The sequence below is a fragment of the Ornithorhynchus anatinus genome, chromosome X2 (assembly GCF_004115215.2).
Source record: "Ornithorhynchus anatinus isolate Pmale09 chromosome X2, mOrnAna1.pri.v4, whole genome shotgun sequence".
NCBI lineage: Eukaryota > Metazoa > Chordata > Mammalia > Monotremata > Ornithorhynchidae > Ornithorhynchus > Ornithorhynchus anatinus.
In genome coordinates, this window is record NC_041750.1 from 23,824,588 (window position 1) to 23,847,799 (window position 23,212).

General features: G+C 44.8%; 1 long non-coding RNA gene across 1 annotated transcript in view; it reads right to left on the minus strand.

The window, feature by feature from the left end:
* Nucleotides 1-23,212, minus strand: part of LOC114807327 — a 28,856-nt gene that overhangs the window by 4,278 nt on the left and 1,366 nt on the right. Inside the window, exons 2-3 of the long non-coding RNA XR_003755371.1 lie at nucleotides 4,345-4,502; nucleotides 2,762-2,888 (exon numbers count right to left, since the gene is read on the minus strand). This is a non-coding gene — a long non-coding RNA (uncharacterized LOC114807327). The remainder of the gene's footprint in view (nucleotides 1-2,761; nucleotides 2,889-4,344; nucleotides 4,503-23,212) is intronic.

The following is a 23,212-nucleotide window of genomic DNA, read 5'->3' on the forward strand; positions in this document are numbered from 1 at the left end:
CACACGGACCTAGCCCAGCGTGTGTTTGTGTAGTTTGCCTCCCTCCCTCTCGTTCTTTAAAGTATTTATATTGTGGCTCCTTTGAGAGTCCTCCTTCCCCAACCTTGCACTTGTCCCATCTCCCTCCACCTGTCTCCTGGAAGAGCAGCCATGCAGTACGGACAAGGATAAGCCTATTGAGCAACTGCTAGCATTTAGTGACCTTCTGCACTCGTAATTCTTTCCTGGGTGGATTGAAATTGATTTTCCACTCTGTGTGAGAGCCTAACACGAAGGTACAGCTTTGTTACCCATGCTGAGCTCAGGTGCCTGCTTCAAGGTGAACCGCAGTAGTCTTTAACAGATAAATACCAAAAAACTGGTTTTCAGGCTCCATTCGGGACCCCAGGAGCAAAGAAGACACGTGTGTGGATGTTAACAGTGAGGGTGGGTTATCTTTCGGTTCTAATGGCTTGATCTGTGTCCGTCATGGCAGTAGTTGTTCTTGAAATGGGCCGATCATGGACCTTCATTTACCCCGTAGACTCTAAGCGTGTTGTGGGCAGGGATCGGGTCTACCAACTCTGTTAAACTGTACTCTCACAAGCGCCTAGAACGGTAAGCACTCAATAAATATGACTGATTGACTGATTGATTCTAACTCTGAATGTTCAGTAAGCAATGGAACACTAATTTCTCCCTCTCCCTCTTCACTGTTTGAGAAAGGATAGAAGGACTGTACAGATGATCTGGGAGCCGGAATAGAAGCAGTGCGGTCTAGCAGACAGAGCACGGGCCTGGGAGTCAGAAGGATCTGGGCTCTAATTCCAGTTCCGCCACTTGTTTGCTGTGTGACCTTGGGCAAATCACTTAACTTCTGTGCCCTAATTACCTTATCTTTAAAATGAGGATTAAATCTGTGAGCCCCCCAGCCTGATTATTCTGTATCTACCCCAGCACTTAGAAAAGTGCTTGGCATAGAGTAAGCTCTTAACAAATACCATATTACATGAAAATGGGAGGAAATGATTAGGGCCTTTCAGGGTAGAATAACGCAGGTGCAGTCGGGGCATGATAGAAGTTTATAACATTGTGAAGAGTGGGGGCAGGTCGAATATGGAATTGCTCTGCCTCAGATCCCACAGCACTGCTCTGGGGAGGTGGAGTCAAAACAAACAAAAGGAAGCACTTTACGCAGCAGAGGGAAGCAGATGGAATTCATCACCACGGCAAGTTGAAGGGGCAGCCGCTCCGCATAAGTTCAAGATGGGTATGGATGCATTCCACATTGTAGGGAAGTTTAGGGTGATAGTGGGGAGAGCCGAGGATGTTATAAGGCAGAGTCTTAAGCATTTGGATAAAGATCAAAGAGGATGACTATCTTATTTCCAAGCAGCCTGTTGCAATCGTCAAACCCATTCCATCCTGAGGGCCCCCCTCCCTCCTTGCTCACCACTGCAAGGTAAGAGCCGATCCACACCCCTTCTGGAGGGTAGGGCAGACAGCAGTGTGGCCTAGTGGATAGAGGGTGTGCCTGGGAGTCAGAAGGACCTGGGTTCTAATCCCAGCTCTGCCACTTGTCTGCTGTGTGACTTTGGGCAAGTCACTTCACTTCTCTGTGTCTTGGTTTCCTCATCTGTAAAATGGGGATTAACACCGTGAGCCCCATGTGGGACCCGGACTGTGTCCATGCTGATTAGCTTGTGTATACCCCAGCGCTTATAACAGTGCTTGGCAGTGCTAAACCCATGCCATCATCATCATTATTATTATTATTATTATCTATCTCCCTCCATGGATTCACTATGGCTTTCCCCAAAAGCACCTCCTTCTCCATCCCCACAGATCTGGGCTGGTTCTGGCTGCCTTCGCTGGCCAGAGCCCAAGATGATCAGCCACTCCTGTGCAGAGATGATGCAGCCATATAGCTTTCTGTAGCCAAACTTTTCCTGCTCCCCTCAAATCTTCTCTCTGAGCTAATGCAACTGGATGCGGCGTTCAGATCAAAGGAGTTTGACTCTCTTCAAAGAGAATGTTCTAGTGCCGCTTGCCCACTTTCAACAGCCCGGGCCCTCTCCCACTGCTGCCCCGTATGGAAACTGAAAGAGCTCTGTTGTTTCTCGGACCCTGATTTTTTTCTCCTTGGGAGCCTAAGCATAATTTAACACAAACCTTTGCCCCGGTGCCTTTCTTCTAAATCTTGTGACTTCCAAGCCCCTTCTTCCATTAAAGATGGCTGCTCCCCGAGGGGGAAAAAGCACTACAGTGCGATGAGGAGAAGACTGAGGCGTGTGGATACGTGCCTTCACAACTTTTAAATGTTGACAAGGCTGTGGCCACTGTGGCTTTAGTCTCTGTTGGACTCTGAACTGCCCTGCCTGAGGAGGTAAGGAGCCCAAAACTCTGCTCCAACAGCCACACTATTCTGCAACCCTTTAGGTATTCACCGTCTCTGTGTTTTTGTTATTTCAGTCTTTCCTTATGTGTCTGTCATCAATCCCCTTCACCCCTTCCTCCTTTTTAAGACTGTGAACTGGTTGGAGGCCAAGGCAGGATGTCTAATTCTCTTCTGTGCTGTTTTTCCCCAGTGCTTAATACAATGCTTGGAACATGCCCGACCTCTCTCGGTCTAAGTAAACTCCCCCCTTGGCTTGCTACACTTAACTTTTTTCTACAGAGTTCAACCTTCTCCACATGCTTAAATCATCATGCACTCTGGCCTCACTACCTAATGCCCTTCTTCTCATTTCTCTTGACACCTTTCAGGAGGTCTCTGGCTCACCTGAACTTCTCTTCCAGTCACTGGCTTGTCTCCCAAACACCATCTCCCTCACCTCTTTAGGGAATTTTGCTCCAGTTCGTCATGTTCCAGGAAATGTTCCCGCTCCAATGCCATGCCTGGACTCCACCTGGGTTAATAATGATAATAATAATAATAATGTTGGTATTTGTTAAGCACTTACTATGTGCAGAGCACTGTTCTAAGCGCTGGGGTAGATACAAGGTCATCAGGTTGTCCCACGTGAGGCTCACAGTTAATCCCCATTTTACAGATGAGGTAACTGAGGCCCAGAGAAGTGAAGCGACTTGCTCAGAGTCACACGGCAGACAAGTGGCGGAGCTGGGATTAGAACCCATGTCTTCTGACTCCCAAGCCCATGTTCTATCCACTAAGGCACAGTGCTTCTCTAAGCCCCACTGCTTCTCTGTGAGTTACAGAGATTTTCACAATGACTGGATGGTATTTCAATTTGCCCAGCCCTGATTTGGGACATGATGCTTGTATATGTATAACTTACATTAGGTAAGTTCCTATTTTGGTTTGCTTGGTGTTTTTATTAATGGCATTTGTTAAGCACCTGCTATGTGCCAGACACTCTACTGAGCGCTGGGGTAAATCCAGCATAATCACGTTGGACACAGTGCCTGTCCCAGTCTTAATCTCCATTTTACAGATGAGGTAACTGAGGCACAGAGAAGTTGTGACCTGCCCAAAGTCACACGGCTAAGTGGAGGATTTGGGATTAGAACCCAAGTCCTCTGACTCCCCGGCCTGAGCTTTTTCCACTGGGCCAAGCTGCTTCCCTGATCCTCCACAGAGTCTAGCTCCTTAGGGCAGGGCTCATATCTAAGAACTCCATTGTACTGTGCACTCCCGTGCGCTTAGTACAGTGCTCCTCACACAGCAAGTGCTCAGTAAATACCTTTGCTTCTACAAGTTGAGAGAACTATGCACAGTTCCAAGAAAACATGCCCTGAAAGTCTGAAGATCACCTCTGTGAGCCATACAAACTCCATAAGGTGCAATAAAGATGGTGGCATGAGGAAGTCCCACAAAGGTGGTAAATGCTGGCATGTGGTAGCCTAACCCGGAAGCAGCGTGGCTCAGCGGAAAGAGCCCGGGCTTGAGCAAGCCACTTAACTTCTCTGCGCCTCAGTTGCCTCATCTGTAAAATGGGGATAAAGACTGTGAGCCTCATGTAATAATAATAATAATAATAATAATGTTGGCATCTGTTAAGTGCTTACTATGTGCAGAGCACTGTTCTAAGCACTGGGGTAGACACAAGGTAATCAGGTTGTCCCACGTGAGGCTCACAGTTAATCCCCATTTTACAGATGAGGTAACTGAGGCACAGAGAAGTTAAGTGACTTGCCCACGGTCACACAGCTGACAAGCGGCAGAGCCGGGATTCGAACCCATGACCTCTGACTCCCAAACCCGGGCTCTTTTCACTGAGCCACGCTACAACCTGGTGACCTTGTATCTACACCAGTGCTTAGAACAGTGCTCGGCACATAGTAAGCACTTAACAAATACCACCATCGTTATTATTATTATTAGAGGCAATGATGTCTACTTACCGGTTCACAAAGCAGGGGAGCAACAACCTTCCTTTAGATTCCAAGTCCAAAGCCACGACCAAGCAGCAGAGGTTTTTCCTTCTCGTCCTTTGCTGGAGATCCCTTGTGAAGGGAATCATGCTCCAGTCTTCCACAGGCCTTGAAGGAAGAGCTTCATCCTTGAAGGAAAGAGTGTCGTATTTAAAAATCCATCCAATATGTGGCCATTTAAATTATGCTTTCATTCGTGTCTACAAGTATCAAACCTCCTGTGGTCTTCTTCCCACAGTTTCTTTCCATTTTACTCCAACTTAACAGCTGTAGATGGCTTTGGTAAACTGTGCTAGTACATTTCCACTAACATTAGCAAAATTTATGTCAACTACACTGACAACAATTGTCAGCCTTGAAAGCCCCTAATCCTCTCCCGCATGGAAAATCCAGATCTCCGTTACACCTTCGGTTTCTCCCGCCTCCCAGAATCATTTGTCTATCTCTTTTCCGCTTGATGATGCTCCGTTCTTGGGAGGCTTCACTCTCCTCAATCGGCTTTAGTGTCCAGTTGCTGCAGTCTGACACTGTACGGGGAACGCTGTGATTTTCCTCTACTTTGCAGTTGGCTTTATATCTGGTGAATTTGGCTTCACCTTCTCAGCCTCGTTGTAGAAGGGACCGATTATGAAGTTGCACGGCTCAGAGCAACACCGAATGGTTGGGAGAACACCATTCGGATGTGCTAGGGACTGCTCATTCCATATCCCACCTGCCCTGGGAACCCTAGTATCTGCACATCTGCCTAATCGAGAGGTAACATCTGAGGCTTCTTCTTCCTCCCCTTGACGCTGCCGCCCTAAGAGGGACCGGGATTGGCCTCGTGCCAGCCTTGAGAGGGTTATAGACGGTGCAGAGACCCAAGGTCAGCAGTGGTCAATCAGCCGCCCAGAACAACCTAGAAGCGTACACCACAGCGTAAGCTCAGAGCAAGGAGAAATCCTGTCAGATAGGAGGGTACACAGCCAGTTGTCATTGGAGGTTGCACCTTAGTACTTACTGTGCTCATCGCTGTGTGCATCTGAGCACTGGTGGAGTTACACAGGCCATTCATTCCAACACCTCATCCCGCGATAGGTCCGAATAGGCTCATGTTAGACGTCCCCCAGTTCTCTAACAGCTTTCTAGCCAAATGAGTAATGAGAATGCACATTATAATGGAACACAGAGGACCTTTAAAAAGGAGAATTGTGCGAAACAGGGAAGGCATAGAGGGCCAGAGAAGCAGGAGCAGAAGAACTGAGCACGAGAGGCCCTCTTGGATTGGAAGTTACTGGAAACCAGGGACCTTGGCTCGGTTGATTTTCCGGATGAGGGCTCGACTTTTCATTTTGAGTGGGGCTGAATTTGGGCCAAGCACTGAGAGGAGGGAGCCTTGGGCTTGGGGCTTTCAGGGATGGGCAAAGAGAGGGAGAGAGAGGAAAAGAGGAAGAGAGAGAAGAAAAGAGGGGGGGAAATGATGTGGGGGGAGAACAGAGAGGAACAAAGCGGGGTAGAGGAGGAAAGGGAAAAAGGAGAGGCAAGAAAGGAGAAGGAGAAGAAGAAGAAAGAGGAAGAGGAGAAAGGGAAGTGAAAAAATTTGTCCCCTTCTGTTCAGTCTCCATTTTCCAACATTCTCTTGTCTCCCAGGAGTAAATGGCTCATCTTCTTTTGTCTACTGAAGATGAAGAAACGTTTCCCCTGCAATTGTAGCACCACCTTTTAAAATTTAGTTTTTGAACGGTTATACTATCAGTTTATACTTGTCTTTAAGAATCTGGTCATTTTATGCCTTTCCTTGTCATTTCTTTATAGAGTTTTAAGTTAAGCCAGCTTGGTTGCTTATCAAGTTTGTTTTTGAATGTGTAGAACACTGGTAATAATTAGGGTATCTATTAAGTGCTAAGTAATAGGTAGATATATCAGACAGTCCTGGTTTCACTTGGGAATTGCAACTGAAGATATAGAGTAGGGATCTTACTCCCCAGTTCACGGTGAAGAAACTGGGGAACAGAGAGATTAAGTGACTTGCCCAAGGTCACCCAGTCTGTCAGTAGGCAGAGCTGGGACTGGAACCCAGATCTTCAGACTCTCAGGTTTGAGTTCTTTTCCTTAGGCCCTGCCAGCTTTCCCTGACTCCTTTACATCTCCACCATGTCACTCTACCAGTGCCCTAGGTCTGTGAAAATCCCGCTTGCTTATAGTTCATTTTCTTTATCTTTCTGGCTTCTCTCCTCCCTTTCTTAATGATTATTTTGTAATCACTTCTGCCAATTTATCCATTCACCTTCAGAAGCATTAGTAAGACATCCCTCCAGAAGACATGCTGATAGATTCTTCTACTTTCTGAAGAAGAAACTTATGCCCGATACAACCCAAATCTCTCTCTCTCTCTCTGTGAGTGTGAATGTGAGTGTGTGTATGTGTGTACTCTGGCTTACTGAATTCTTTTACATGGAGATATTTGGGTGTTGAATGCCTTCCACCATTACTGAATCTGGAAGAGGATTTGCTTGGGTGAAATGATCAGAAAAGTCCTTCTCTCTTCTCTATCTACTTTGAAAGTCTAGAACACCTTCCTATGACCTCATCCTTAATTTACCTTTTTGTCACAAACCAAATCTTCCTCATTTGTGGGTGGCCTTTTATTTTTTAGTGCCCTGGAAGTAGTTTGGCAAGGTCAAAATGAAATTGCAGAAGGAAAAGAGTTGTAAACTCCTTGAAGGCAGGGATCATCTCTTTTGTTTCTAGTGTATGTTCCCCTGTGCTAGCATCGGGCTCTGAACCCAAGAGCTGCTCATTCCAAGTTGTTGAAGATGAAGATGGTGATGACCAACCCTGTTCCTGGATTTGAGGAGGGAGGAAAATGGATTTTGGAGTAGAAACAACAAATTACATTAAATAAGCCGTGCTTCTTACATTGCCGTTTGGAAACATGGGAGCAAATACAGCCTCATTTCTGCCAAGGTGAAAATAACCTCATCAGCAAGAAATGGATTCCGTTTCAAAGTTTCCAAGGAAGCATTTCAAGGCGAGGAGGGTTTAAAAAAAGATGGAGAAACGTAGTTGATAGCCCCCTTCGAGAATAAACAGCTCCATGAGAGAAATTTAAATATTTTCAGCATCACTCGAAGAAACCTGTTTAGGTTCATGTTTTTCCAAACCCCATGTTTTTCAATTACATCTGATAATGTGCAACATTTTGTAAATGAGGGTGATTCTGATGCCTTCAGAAAAACAGTTGCATGACAAAGATATGGCATCCAATTTGGCCTCTTTGTAATAAAACACACACCCGTCATAATAAAACGGCAGTTGAACCAGACAAGATAATCTTCCACCCCTGAGAAATGCCCAAGTCATCGTTTTGATAAATAATCCTATCTCCCTGAAATATCACGAGAAATATGCCTTTTATAAAACCCACTCTGTACTTAGAACTCATCACCTTTAAATTTCTCCCAGACAGTTATTAATTTTCTAGATGAACCCGAGTCATACAAACTAAAACCCAGTGAGCTCCAACAGTCACTTTAATTCCACTTGGCTTGGCAGCTGGGGAAAATGGTCAGGCCAAAAGCAGTTAAGTATTATGTAGGTCAGATCACTGGGAGATAAATTTACACTTTCCCTGGCTCACGACTCTGAAGTTTCTCTGGCTGGCTCTTGGTACGACAGGTACTATTTTGAGAAAAAGATAAAAGAAAAGAGCTTCAAAGGAAACAGCTGCCCCAATGCACAACTTTTTAAAAAAACATGTGAGGCAGAAGGCGGAGGCAATCCGGAGTTACTGAGGGGGCTCGGGTAGGTCAGGCTGCCTTTGGGAAGAGAGCAGGAGGAGAGGGGGAGAAGGGAGGGGGAGGGGGAAAGACCAGACCAGCTGTAGGGGGGTTCAGTTAATGAGCCCAGGAATATTACTCCGGAAAGGTCTGGCTCATCCAAGCATCAGAATTGTCCAAGGGGATGGTGCTTTGTGGAAGAGAAGCAGCACAGCCTGGTGGATAGAGCACGGGCCTGGGAGTCAGAAGTACCTGGGTTCTAATCCCGGCTCCGCTACTTGTCTGCTGAGTGACCTTTGACAAGTCTGTAAAATGGGCACTTAGTACAATACCTGGTATATAGTAAGGGCTTAACAAATACCATAAAAATACAGTGTTCCGCATAAAGTAGGTGTTCGATAAAGTCTATGGATTGATTGACTGAGTGATTGATAGACTGCTGGGAGATTGCTGTCTGGGGCATGGAGAAATATCAGGTGTGATTACCTACTGCTCTCTGCTTTGGGTTCTTACATTTTAAAAATCTTCTCACGTCTGTAATTTGTTGCCTTTAATCCACTTCTCTTTTCTATGTGCTTGTCCTCCCTCTCCCAGGGAGGGACCTCGTCTGAACTTTTTCTCTTGTCTTCCATCCAATACTTAACACAGTGCTCAGCCCAGACTACGGACTTAATTAATACCATCACTAACTTAAACACCTTAACTAATTCATTTACTCATTTGATCTCGTTGACGTTGGATAACTGAAGATTTACAATATTCATTAGAGATTTCAAACCAGTGACAACAGGGTTGGGGGTATGAGAGACAGAAGGCTTTTCCCCAGCATCCTGTGGTGCATCTGTCAGAAAGTGAACACTGGGCTGGATGGAGCAATGGACTGGCCCAGGATGGCATTACTCCTGGTCCTAAGAGAAGCTAAACCTGGTGGAATGTATTTACCGCTATGATAGGACAGCTGGTCCTTCAATTCCACTCACTTATGCTTTTGCTTCGCCAACTGCCTTGCGGGAGAATCTGTCATCTGTCCGATTCCATTAAACAACACCAAGGCCAGCTCCCAAAACCTCCTAGCCCAGGTAAACTACCTGGGCCGACAGCACTTACGTTTCCAGTTTCAGGAATGACTTCCTTGTTGTTCGATGAGGGCAAAATTTGATGTCAATCAAGATCAAGTGTCGAAGTTGAAGGGCAGTTGATTGTCGGTGGAGGCTGCCCATCTTTGGGGTGTTAGGCGAAGGTTAATGTCCAACTTCGCCTATGCCTGGGTCATTTCAAAGAGACACCATCTTTAACTTCATCACACTTGCACAGATGGGCTCTAATGGAATCACACCTCGGCCCATCCAGCAAATCCAAGATGGTGTCACCGGGGTACCAACTTTTCATTTTGAGTGCGGGAGTAGGAGAGCAAGCAGGAAGAGACTTGGGAATGATAGATGGCCTGATTTTAGGCTTTTCGGTCCTGACTGGAAACACTTAGCTCTCTTCAGCCCCGGTAGGAGGTTCTCGTTCTTGTCAGAAATCTATGATGAGTGAAGCTCTAAGTCCTGCCAAGCAGCTATGGAGTTACGCACCATAACTTTTCCCCTCCCAGTTGGAAATGGAAGAGACACTGACCATCTTTCCACCCCATGGAGTTGATGTTTGTGGCACTGCCACAAACTGGGAACCTCCGTGATGCATAGAACTCCGTGAGCCAACATTCCCTTTCTTCCCAACCTCCATTTCCATGGGCCTATGGTGGGGAAAATGAATTTTTGACCACTCATCCATGGAGGGATGTTTTCCAATCCAAGATATTTGTGAAATGCTTCACTGTCTCGCGACAAATACGTTTAATGCTTCAACTTTACAGCTCTTTCATCCAAACATCTAGTAGTAGGAGGAGGAAGGTAATTTAGTGAGCATCCTTGTGATGTGGTTCACTGTGCTAGGAACTTGGGAAGCATAGAATAAAGGAGTCACATGCTCCCTGCCCACCAGGAGCTTCCACTCTATCCGGCTAGACTTCTCTCACGTACGATCTCTTTTATTATCACAGCATCCCTGTGTAAATAGGGAGCACTGAGGATCATTACTCCTCATTCTCACCAATCCATTCCCCTCATTATAGAGATGGTAAGGGGCTTGCGTGCTTAGAAAAAGACCGAAATGGGAGCCAGATCTTTAATTTCCAGTCCAGTGCTGTCTTTCGTAGTTTGTAGTCCAGTGGTCAGAGTTATTTACTGAGCATTCATTTTGGAAATGGCTGAATGGTCCTCTTCCCTTTATATTGTGAACACCGAGTGGTCCAGGGACTGTGTTTGATCTGATCGTTTTGTATCAATCCTTGCCAAGCCATCGGTCAATCGAGGGTATTTACTGAGCATTTACTGGGTGCACAGCTCTTTATTAAGCCTTGGGGGAGTACCATAGTGTTTAGTACAGTGCTTGGCACATTCTAAACGCTTAGCCAATACCACCACTATCATTATTATTATCATTTTTAATCAAACTCTCATTACCGTACCAATAACACAAGCAAGCGCAAAACAATTCTTCCCAGACTGTTTCTACTTGTGCCGAGTGGCGGATAGTATTGCATCCAGACAAGAGTAGTGGTAGGGAAGTGTGTTTCTGGATCCCTCCAGAACGGTCTATCCAAATTGTGTAAAGAAAACATGTGTTACAGCAGCACAGACCTCACCAAGCACCGAGGGGAAGTTTCACAGGGAGCCCCCTGATACATTCCCTGCCCTAGGACTTGGAGTCAAGAGCGGGATGTGAGAAAAGCACAGACACGCAAGCACACAATGACAGAAAACAAATGACAGAAACGGATGGACAGTTAGTGGAAAACACTCAGTGGAACCTGGAGAGTTTGGTTTGGGGTAAATCTCTAGATTGCTAGCTTCTCTCTGGACTGTAAGCTCCTCTAGACTGAAAGCTCCTTGTGGGCAGGGAACATGTCTACTGACTCTGTTGTACTGTACTCCCCTAAGGGCTTAGAATTGTACTCTGCACATGGTGAGAGCGTAATAAATAGCATTCATGAATTGATTACAGTCATCCCAGTCAGTTCTTCATAAATATCATTACTACCACCACTTCATCCAAAGGGTCCAAGTAGAAAGTTTGAAACAAACACGGCTCAAGCCGCCTGAAGGGAAAAAAAAAGCACCGCAGAACAACCGAAAAGATAATTATGGGCTAAGAGCTTTTCATATATCCAGGGTGATAAAGCAGGTCAATTATTAGCATGGCAGAGCGGGAGAAGAATCATTGATGGTAATTGGGAAAATTAGCCATCAGGAAGTCATTTTTACCCCCATTCATCTGAGAAAATAAATGAAAACCAATCTCGGCAATTCTCGGAAGTGATAGGGTTGCCTAAGATTAAGGATTTCTTGACTGCGATGTAGTTATTTGAAGTATCTCCAGTGGGGAGAGAGAGAAGGTAGGAAACAGATAAGGAATTAATACAAGTCTGTGCTATGGATCAATTTAAAAGTGGGAAATAATCAGAAATGGGATGGATAGTTGAGCCTTTTCAATGTACAGACCCTTTCTTCCTCAACAAGGAGTATTGTGACATTTTACTTCTGAAATGCTGCAAGAAATTGAATATTCTATGGTAAGGCCTACGCTTTGATGAATAATTAGGCAGAAAATTGTTGTAGGAAATAGCTATCTAGGCTAGCCAGGTTTTTTCCTGAAAAAAGGCTGGTACTGTAAGGGAGAAAGACGTAGTCTCACTAATGGTCGATTGGTAGATACTCTGAGAATATCAGGGCTACACTTCAGCTATCCAAGTAAAGTGATCATCAAAATGGATGTGACAATGATAAGAACAAAATCACTTTATGATAGCGAGATTTGAGGGTTCTCTCAGTTAAGAACCACTTCAGGAATGGGCCAGACCATTCAATTCTGGAAAAGGTGACATAAAATGATCATTCTGACGGATTTTAGTTCATTCCTCAAGTCTGCTTCAAAATAGTGATTTAACTAAGTCACTGGGGTAAGTCACAGCATTTTAACTCCGGTTACAGAAAGTGAATGAGCATTAAATTTTTATGAACTCTGACTGAAAGGAAAGCAGCCATAATTTTACTTAGTTGTCATATATATACTCTTTTCCCCTCTTTTTTCTATTTAGAGCAAGCAGTTATTTCTACTTCCCGCAGTTCTTTTGGCACAAAGCTTCCACTGTCAGCTTATCGCTGTGTGGACAACCATTTCTTACCAAACTCATTCAGTGAGACAATAACCCAGTGAATGATATCATGCTCATAAGGGGAGCGATCAATTGTATGTCACTGCATTTCCATCTAATAAAGTATCAACGTCAGTAGTTTGTATTAACTTGTCAGCTGAGTAACCTCAGTGCTATTTGTCGCAGTAAATCTGGAACTTGATTAAATTAAAACATCCATAACCAATAGCAAGATGCATAAAAAGTATAACCTCAGTCAAACCTCAACCACCGATTGATTTTATGTATCATTTTACACAGTCTGAAATAGACAGTGTTTCCAAGAAAAAAATGGCTAGAATAATATTTGCTTTCCTTCTGATTTCCGCCTGGGAGGCTTTCAATCAACCGTATTTATCGAGCACTCATGGTAAACGGAGCACCGTACTAAGGGATTGGGAGAGTACAATACAGTCGCTAGGCATGATCCCGGCCCTCTAGGAGCTTGTGATTTAGTGGGAGTTTGCAATCTAGTGAATTTCTATTTCATGTGCATTCAGTTCCACGTTTCATGTTTTCTCTCCTCATTTTGGCCAGCATGCTGTTGGGGAATAAGAGAAAGTCCATCTGACCCTGCACGTGTCCAGATAGAATACGATGTGTCGGAAGAAATAGCTCGGCACATGCGGGTGGTGTTGGACATGGCGAGTGTACTATAATGTGAGCTTTCCTTAACGCTTAGTTCATCAGGAACATACTAGTAACTGCGGTATCTACTAAGTGAAGCGGCGTGGCCTAATGGATAGAGCATGAGCCTGGGAGTCAGATGGACCTGAGTTCGAATTCCAGTTCCGCCACTTCTCTGCTGTATGACCTGGGGCAAGTCAGTTGCCTTCTCTGTGCCTCTGTTCCCTCATAGGTAGGACTGTGAGCCCCATGTGGGAAGAAGATTGTATCCAACCCGATTTGTTCGTATCTACCCCAGCGCTTAGTACTAGTATTACTATTGCAACTAATTCTATTACTATCCAAGGAGGAGGGTCTCAATGGATACTGTTGATGATAATGGAAAAAATTTTGTTTATCATTTGAAGATTAAATCTGAAATGTTGAAAAATCAAAATCTTCACCAATTCACCTAACTTGTTTGATGAGTATAACAAAACACTGTGTCCCTGTGATTCCTTTGGAAGAAAGAATTCAAAATTTTTGGGTCCCAAAGTTACTTCATGAAAGGCTAATGTGACCTAGTGGAATGAAACTCAGACCTGGGAATCAGGAAACCTGAATTCTAATCCTCGCTCTCCTTCTTATATGTTGTGCAAGTCCTTTAATTTCTTCTGTGCATCACTTTCTTCATCTGTAAAATGGGGATTAAATACCCGTTCTTCCTCCCGCTAAGACTGAGCTTCGTGAGAGACAGGGACTGTGTCCAACCTGATGATCTTGTGTCTGCAGTGACTGATACAAAGTAAGTGCTGACAAATATCCCAATTATCATATAACTGTTATTTACAAAGCAGAGGCAGATGACATGGTAGCCAAGAGAATCAGTGGTGAAGCTGAGATATTCAGAAGTCTTCTTTGCTGTCGCCTCAGACCCTTAGCAACAACCCCCATTCCCCACAGGATCATCTGCCATGTCAGTTTCTAAAGGCAGTTGGTGGTATTTTCTAACTGATCTATCCTTTCGTGCAGACCGGAAAATCTGATTTCAAAATGGCTGCCCTCAGGAGGTTTCGGGAGAGAGTTTAGAGGAGACTGTTGAGTGGGATTTTGGAGAATTGCCCCTTATCGGATGAGTGCCCTGAGGAAGGGGAAAAAAATGAATTGGATTTTGTCGATTTAAATGACTGTGTGGGACGACTTTTATTTAATATATACTCTAGAGAGTCTTCCTCTAAAGACTCTCCTCTACAGCCCCCTACCCTGACCTCCCTGGTTTTTGGATCAGCCAGCACTCCAGAGGAACTCACAATAAAAATGTTTCCTGAGGTAGAGATCTTTATCTAGTTACCTTAATGGGTCACTGGGGTGGGAATTGGAAAACAAAAGGCTGCCACCTAAGGGAGAAGTCTTGAGAAGTTTATTAGCGGTAATGCATCCAAGGATCGGTGAATTGAAACCGCTGATGTAATTGCCCAGACAGGGCAATGTACATTTTCGGAGAGCAGTGTTGAACGGGGGTACATGATATTGTCAATCTGGTATTGCACCCCAGGGAGGGAGGAGGGCGGTTCAGTGACAGGGATGAAGGAGGCAGGGCTTGCTAGCAATGCTCTCATTTCCAGCTTGAAGCAATCAGGTCCTCACCCATTATTTCTCGATTGTAAAAGAGCAGCTCATTCTTTCACCACCCACCCTGTATTCCCATGGCCTCCTGGAGACCCACTGGGTCCCCGAGTCAGCAACAGCATCACAAAAAAAAATCCCTATTTTAGCAGGACACGCCTCAAATGTCTTTTGTCTCTTTTTTGGTATTCGTTACGCACTTACTATGTGCCACACACTGTACTGAGCAGTGGGATAGATATAAGCTAAGCAGGTTGGACACAGATCCTGTCCCACATAGGACTCGTGGTCTTAATCCCATTTTTACAGATGGGGTGACTGAGGCCCAGAGGAGTGAAGTGACTTGCCCAAGGTCACACAGCAAATGGTGGAACTGGGATCAGAACTCAGGTCCTTCTGACTCCCAGGCCCGTGATCTATCCACCAGGCCACACTGCTTCTCATGCACCCCTGGAGGGATTGGAAACGTTCCAAAGACTAGGAAGTCAGGTAGGAAAGATTAGGGTATTTCCTCCATGTGCCCCCCCCCCCTCCTTGTTTTCCTCCTCTAGACTGTAAACTCCTTGTGGGGAGGGAATGTATCTACTGATTCTGTTGTATTAATAACAATAATAACGGTATTTGTTAAGCGCTTACTATGTGCCAAGCACTGTTCTAAGCACTGGGGGGGATACAATGTAATCAGGTTTGTCCCACGTGGGGCTCACAGTCTTAATTCCCATTTTACAGAGAAGGGAACTGAGGCAGAGAGAAGGTAAGTGACTTGTCCAAAGTCACACGGCTGACAAGTGGGATTAAAACCCATGACCTCTGACTCCCTGGGCCCTTTCCACTGAGTCACGCTGCAAGTACTCTCCTAAACGCTTAGTACAGTGTTCTGCACACAGTAGGTGCTCAATAAATTCCACTGATGGATAAAGGATGCTGGGATAGATCTACCGCTTGGATTTCCTTCATCCCACAGTCAGTCCTGGGACCTCTTCCTTCTGGGGAGCCTTTCTCCCAGAGACTTTCTCCCAGCGGGGATCCCCCAGAAACCACCCCTCCACCCCACCCCTCAAACCAGCTTTGGGGAGCAGAGTAGGAGCAGGGACACCCAGCTGCAGACTGAGATTTGTCTGCCCGCTGGAAAGGATTTCAGAGGAGAAGAATTTAAATTTCTCTAAAGGCAATTAGAGTTGACAAGATTTCGCATAGTGAAAGACTGGGTTAAAGCAAGAGCTCAAAGTTTCCCATGCAGTTCATGAAGCCCTAGGTGGCTGTTGATAATATGAACTAAATTAATCAAAATGGGTAAAAGCTAATGATCCACTTGGGAACAAAATTAGCTCCTTAATGAAAGAAATGGAGTTAAGAAATCATAATAGAATATTAGCAGATGTGTGCCCTTTGGAAATTATAAATTTGCAAAATCTCCTTATGTAGATATTAGTTTGAGTCAAATTATCACTAAATCTGACCCAGGAGATGTGGTGTGAATATACCTGTTAAAAGATCTAGAACTCCTCTGATTTTTTTTAGCTAACAGGCAGTGGTCTAACCGAGCCAACTCCATTTTTTTCCAAAAGTTCTTGATTTGCATAACTCCACTCCATCGCTCGGGCTTCTGGGTAGGAAATAGTCAGATATTACTATTGCTATTAATTGTGTGAGGCCAAATGAAGCCCAGGAGAATTCCTGTGTCGGTGTAATAAAAAGTAAAAAAAAAAAAAAAAAAGATTCCTGGAGCAGAGGAGGGGGGGAAAGGCAATACCAACTAAACCCAATTTGGACAGGGTGTTGTACTCTCCCAGGTGCCTATTTCATTGCTCTGCACACAGTAAGCACTTAATAAATGCGATCGAATGAATGAATGAAAGTCTGACTAATAACCCCAGCCTAGTCTCTCTTCTTTCTGGGTCACCTATTCGCTTGAGTCCTAACTCCTTAAGCATCTCCATGCTCGCCCCACCCCAAACCTCACAGCCCTTTGTATATATCCTCATGTCCTGTGTTTCTCCCTCCCTGTAATTTATTTTAATTTCTCTCTCCCTAGCTAAACTGCAAGCTCTTCAAAGGCGGGGATCACACTTGACCTCTCTGTACCTCAGTTATCTCATCTGTAAAATAGGGATAAAACTATGAGCCCACGTGAGACAAGGACTGCGTCCAACATGATTATCTTCTATCTATCCCAGCTCTTAATACAGTGCCTTGCACATAATAAGCACTTAAGAAATACCATATAAAACCAAAACAAAACAAAAACCCAGGTCCCCTGACTCCCAGGTCCATGATTTTTCCACCACGCTGCTTCTCAATCTGAGTTCTGCCATCGATTTGCTGTATAACCTTGAGCAAGTCTCTCAACCTCTCCGGACCTCTGTTTCCTCATCTGCAAAATAAGGTTAGCGATACTTGCCTTTCTCCCTACCTCACATGGATGTTGTGAGTGCAAAAATCAGATGGGGATTAAATACCTGTAATCTCTCCCCTTTAAATTGTGAGCCCATGTGGGACACAGGCCATGTTTGATCTTAATATGTAGTATTTTCCCAAGGGCTTAGTACAGTGTTTGGCATACAGTAAGTGCTTAAGGAATAGCACAATTATCTTTATAAACAGTGTGAGGGCACCATAGAAATAAAACCAAAGTATTACTCATTAACTGTTCTGGATGTTAATGAATTGTACTATAGGCTTATATAGTAAGGTAATAATAATAATAATGTTGGTATTTGTTAAGCGCTTACTATGTGCAGAGCGCTGTTCTAAGCACTGGGGGAGATACAGGGTCATCAGGTTGTCCCACGTGAGGTTCACAGTTAATCCCCATTTTACAGATGAGGGAACTGAGGCACAGAGAAGTTGAGTGACTTGCCCACAGTCACACAGCTGACAAGTGGCAGAGCTGGGAGTCGAACCCATGGCCTCTGACTCCCAAGTGCAGGCTCTTTCCACTGAGCCACACTGCTTCCCATAAGGTACATAGAGTATAGTATAGGCTTATATAGGCAATTTCCTGGTACCAATGTGTGTGATTTTTTTTTTCATAATAAGACTAGTCAAGTGCTTACTATTTGCCAAGCACTGGGATAGATACAAGGTAAGCAGTTTGGGCACAGTACCTATTCCACATACGGGCTCATGGTCTAAGTAGGTATTCATTCATTCATTCATTCAATAGTATTTATTGAGCGCTTACTATATGCAGAGCACTGTACTAAGCGCTTGGGATGAACAAGTCGGCAACAGATAGAGACAGTCCCTGCCGTTTGACGGGCTTACAGTCTAATCGGGGGAGACGGACAGACGAGAACAATGGCACTAAACAGCGTCAAGGGGAAGAACATCTCGTAAAAACAATGGCAACTAAATAGAATCAAGGTGATGTACAATTCATTAACAAAATAAATAGGGTAACGAAAATATATACAGTTGAGCGGACGGGTACAGTGCTGTGGGGATGGGAAGGGAGAGGTGGAGGAGCAGAGGGGAAAGGGGAAAATGAGGCTTTAGCTGCGGAGAGGTAAAGGGGGGATGGCAGAGGGAGTAGAGGGGGAAGAGGAGCTCAGTCTGGGAAGGCCTCTTGGAGGAGGTGATTTTTAAGTAAGGTTTTGAAGAGGGAAAGAGAATCAGTTTGGCGGAGGTGAGGAGGGAGGGCGTTCCAGGACCGCGGGAGGACGTGACCCAGGGGTCGACGGCGGGATAGGCGAGACCGAGGGAAGTAGGTAGGATTAACACCATCATCATCATCATCATCATCATCTTCCTCATCATCATCAGCGACCGTATTTATTGAGCTCTTATTGAATGTAAAGAACTGTACTAAGCACTCGGGAGCTTTCAGTTCAACTCTGACTTTATTACCAGCTTTTCTGGCTGTTTCCAACTGAGAACTTTTTCAGTCATTTACGGAAAACACAAAAGCCAGTGGGAATCAAATGGGATAAAACTAGATCGCTGCCATTCTTCCAGATGCTGCTCCCAGCTGTTTTTTCTCTAAAACAACGGGAGTGAGAGGTGAGGAAGGGAGGTGGGAAACTTGGCACGGAATCAGTGCCCTCAAGCCATTCATAAATGATTCAGATGGACCCAAGGAGACCAAGAGTTTGAAATTCAGACCCTGAAATTTTCCGCTCTTTACTCTCATCGCATGAAAGTGGAATGAAAAATAAGAAGGCATTTGTCGAAACGGAAATCCCTGGGGACTGCTGTATGGGTCTGTTGTTTTCTTTCTTTCAATTGTATTTACTGAGCACTGTGTGCAAAGCACTGTATTAAGTGCTTGGGAGAGTACAATATAGCAACACACACATTCCTGACCACAACCAGCTCCCAATCTAGCGATGAGCTCACAGTCTTAGAAGAATAGATGTAACGTTCTCTCTCAAGCCCTCACTACAGCGCTCTGCACACGGTAAGCCCTTGAGAAATAACATTGATTTTTCATTTAAATGGTATTTGTTAAGCACTTACTATGGATCAAGCACTGTTCTAAGCACTGGGGTAGATACAAAGTTATCAGTTTGAACACAGTCCAATCCGATGGATTGGTTGATATCTTCTTCCGGGTACCTAATAAGTGAGCAGCTTACAAATCTTTTAAAGTTGTGTCTTCTCCAAGAGGCCTTCCCCAGTTAAGCCCTCTTTTCCCCTACTCCCTCTCCCTTCTGTATCGCCTATGCACTTGGATCTGTACCTTTTAATCACCGGACATTCACTCTTCCCTCAGCCCCACAACACTCACGTACGTATCTGTAATTTATTTATTTATATTAATGTCCATCTCCCCCTTTAGACTCTAAGTTCCTTGTGGGCAGGAACTGTGCCCATGTCCTACCCCTGGCCTGGAACACCCTCCTTCCTCAAATCCACCACACTTCCCCCCTTCAAAGCCCTGCTGAAGGCTCACCTCCTTCAAGAGGCCTTCCCAGACTAAGCCTCCCTTTTCCTTAGCTCCCCCTCTCCTCCCCATCAACCCGACTTGCTCCCTTTGTTCTACCCCCACTCCCGGCCCCACAGCATTTGTGTATATATGTACATATTTATAATTCTACTTATATTATTGCCTGTTTACTTGTTTTGATGTATATATAACTATTGTTCTTTTTATTTTTACTGATGCCTGTTTATTCGTTTTGATGTCAGTCTGCCCCCTTCTAGACTGTGAGCCCGGTGAGGGCAGGGATTATCTCTCTTTATTGCTGAATTGTTCTTTCCAAGTGCTTAAATCAGTGCTCTGCACACAGTAAGTGCTCAGTAAATACGATTGAATGAATGAATACACACAGTTAAGTGCTCGATTAACACCATTAATTGATTGATCTATGACTCTGAACTAATGAAAGGCTTCTGGGAAACCTCGTTCTTTCAGATGCTTCCAATTAAATCATTGGTTTAGGAGCTGCCCTTCCTGTCTCCAACTCTGATTGGCTTCCCCAGGCAGGATCTGACTGGTGGGCAAATCTACCGGTTGGGTATCCTGCACCAGGGAGGTGGGAAGCAGTTTGGAAATACCCGGGAGGGTCTATCTGAGGTAAGTCTCGCTTGCTGTTGCTTGTCCTAGACTGGAACTGAGCCCTGTCCCCAGCCCCATGGCGATGAAGAGTGGTAGAACAGTGGGCCCAGAGCCCGGTGGGCCCCTCTGGAACCTCCTCCACAGAGGAGAAGCCAATCCCCGGGAAATGTGGGGCAGCCCTCTGATTCCCCAAATGCTTAACCCAACCTACCCTAACTCTTCCCCTTGCTCCTCTTCCTGTATGCCAACAGAGCCAGAACCAAGGATTAATGCCCTTGGGGAAAGGAATAATCCCTTTGATAAACTGCCTTGAAGACGGCAAGTCTTTGGGGAATTTGCCACATGGGAGGATCACTGTCCATAAAGTTGGATTGGCTTTGTGGTGCCCTTTCCACTCCATTACTTCCTCTTGTCTGTAGCTTTTTTAATGTCCGTCTCCCCACCAGACTATAAACTCCTCAAGGTCAGGGATTATGTCTACAAATTCTGTTGTCTTCTCTCAATCACTTACTATGGGGCTCTGCACCCAGTAGGTGCTCGATAAATATAATTGATTGATTGACTGATTGGAGGCTTAGTCCAGGGAACTAAGAGGACAGCTCTGATTTTAAAACTGAAATCTCCTGGGCAGGATGCAATTTCTCCCTTTTTTGCATATTGATAAAAATCCCTGGCATTTTTCTAATCTCCTTTTCCCAGTGGTCTTAGAACACAACTATCTAGCGATCTTAGAACATAACTATCTAGCGATCCCCTCTTTAAACATTCTGTGGGTAGAGGAGAAAGGAACATATTGGACATAAGATCCCAGAGGTCGATGAGGTAAAGCTAGGAGTATGATTAGAATCAATCAATCAATCAATGGTATCTATTGAGCCCTTACTGGGTGAAGAACACTACACTAAGCTTTTGGGAGAGTATAATACAACAGAGTTGGTAGACATGTTCCCTGGCCACAGGGAGCTTGCAGTCTAGAGGGGGCATAATCCTTACCCACTAGGAACTTACAGTCTAAGTGGGGAGACAGACACAGAAACAAATTCTAGGGAGGAAGAAGCAACAGAGGTGAAAGTCAGTCAGTCATATTTATTGAGTGCTCAGCGTGTGCAGAGGACTGTACTCAACGCTCGGGAGAGTACAATGCAACGATAAACGAACACATTCCCTGCCCACAATGAGGCTAGCGATCTGTGCAAAAGTGCTGCAGGGGTGGGTGGAAATATCTAAGGGCTTAGATGATGTGGAAACACTTGAAGCGATAGTAGGAGGGGAGGAAATAGGGTGGGGAGATGAAAGATTAATCAGGGAAGACATCCTGGAGGAGGTGTGATTCTGGTTCTCTCGTGATTCAGCGACAACGTAAGGGTTCCAAGATGTCTTTTTCCACCACTCCTGGGCCCTGCTGTCAAAATGAAGTCCGGGGGCTGGATGTCTGAGCACCACAGCACCAGCCCCAACATGGCTGGAATCGGTTGGGAGGAAATAATTGCTTCCAACGTCACTTTAATTATTAATGATAATCATAATAGCAATTATGATCATTTAAATGGTTCTGGGTTTCCAGGCTGACTTTTGTCTGGGGAGTTTGCTTCACAAACATCTCATTAATCCTCATAACATCGTTTCTTTTATGCATTTTCCTTTTGGTGAGCTAACTGGTTGTGAAAGGAGTTTTAAAGGAAATGCGTGTCTTTTAGCGGATGGCCCGTGAGAGCTATTTTCCTCTGGGCTCAGGGACTCTGAAGCCTCTCTTATCTCTCCGGATATGGTCTCATCTATACCAGGCATCCAATCTCTCTCTCTTTTTTTTTTTGCATTCTACGTTTGAAAGCATAACATCATTATTTGTAAAGGTTGGTGGTGGGGGCGGGCGGGGGAGGCGCGTCAAAGGTTAACTATTCATTCACATCTTGATATTCCACTTATTGAGTCCCAAAATGCGACAACAACAACAAAAAAGCAAGCAAGGGGAAAGGAAGGGAGACAGAAAGGAAGAAGCAATCTGCCTTCATCTCTAGGAAGAAATGAAGTGTTGTGTTACAATAGGCAATGCTGTTGACCTTATTTAACAGTTTGATCCTTATACATCGGAGCAGCTGAGTACTACATGTCTCTTAACAGGCAGGAGCGTTGAATGGTTCAATAAGTGCCTTTAAAACATCTCTGTTCATCACACCGTGTCCTTTCCCAGTGTCTTATTGAGTGTTCCCGAGCACAGGGCAGGAAGCGAATGAGGTAGATTGGAAGCTCGCAGCTATTTAAACTGCTTGTGGGAGGTGTCTTGCTAGAGATTCATCTCCCGGCTGGAGAAAGTACAATGAGAAGCAACCGTGTGCATTCTCAAACCCTATTTGTCTGTTCCCATTAGAGAAAACATACCAGGTCTTAGTGGAAATTATTTTAAAGGGGCATATTACTTAGGGATGCAGAAAGGGTAATCTCCAAAGATGTATGTGTTTTTGTTCCCGCCAATGTCCTCGGGGCAAAAGCAGGAAGGATAACAAGTATGCTAAATACAAACAGTCACGGCCATGAAATATGACACACGTGATTAAAATATCTTTTTCCAGGAATTTTCACCTTGCCTACCAAAAATCCTCCTCTTAATATTAAGAAGCAGCAGTTTTCCTCTGTCAGAAGCAGGCTGAACTCAAGCAGATATTGCCTTTTGTTCCTGTGGTCTCAGATATTTTAAAATCCCAGTGAAACAGGAAGTAAAGGTCTCAGATTTAGAGTCCCTCTGGGGGATGAGGATGAGGGGAAGAAGTTGGGAAACTCATTGTCAACAGGTACAGAAGCAGTGTGGCCTAGCAGAAAGAAGATGGGCCTGGAAGTCAGAGAACTTGGGTTCTAATCCCAGCTCTGCCTTTTACCTGCTGCGTGACCTTGGGCAAAGCACTTCACTTCTTTGACCCTCAGCTTCCTCATCTGTAAAATGGGGATTCAATACCTGTTCTTCCTCCTTCATAGCCTATGAGTCCCATGTGGGACAGTGACTCTGTCTGCCCTGAATATCTTCTATCTGTCCCAGAGCTTAGTGTGGTACTTAGCATACAGTGAGGGCTTAGCAAATTCCACAATTTTTTTATTACCGTTACAAGGCAGAGGAGA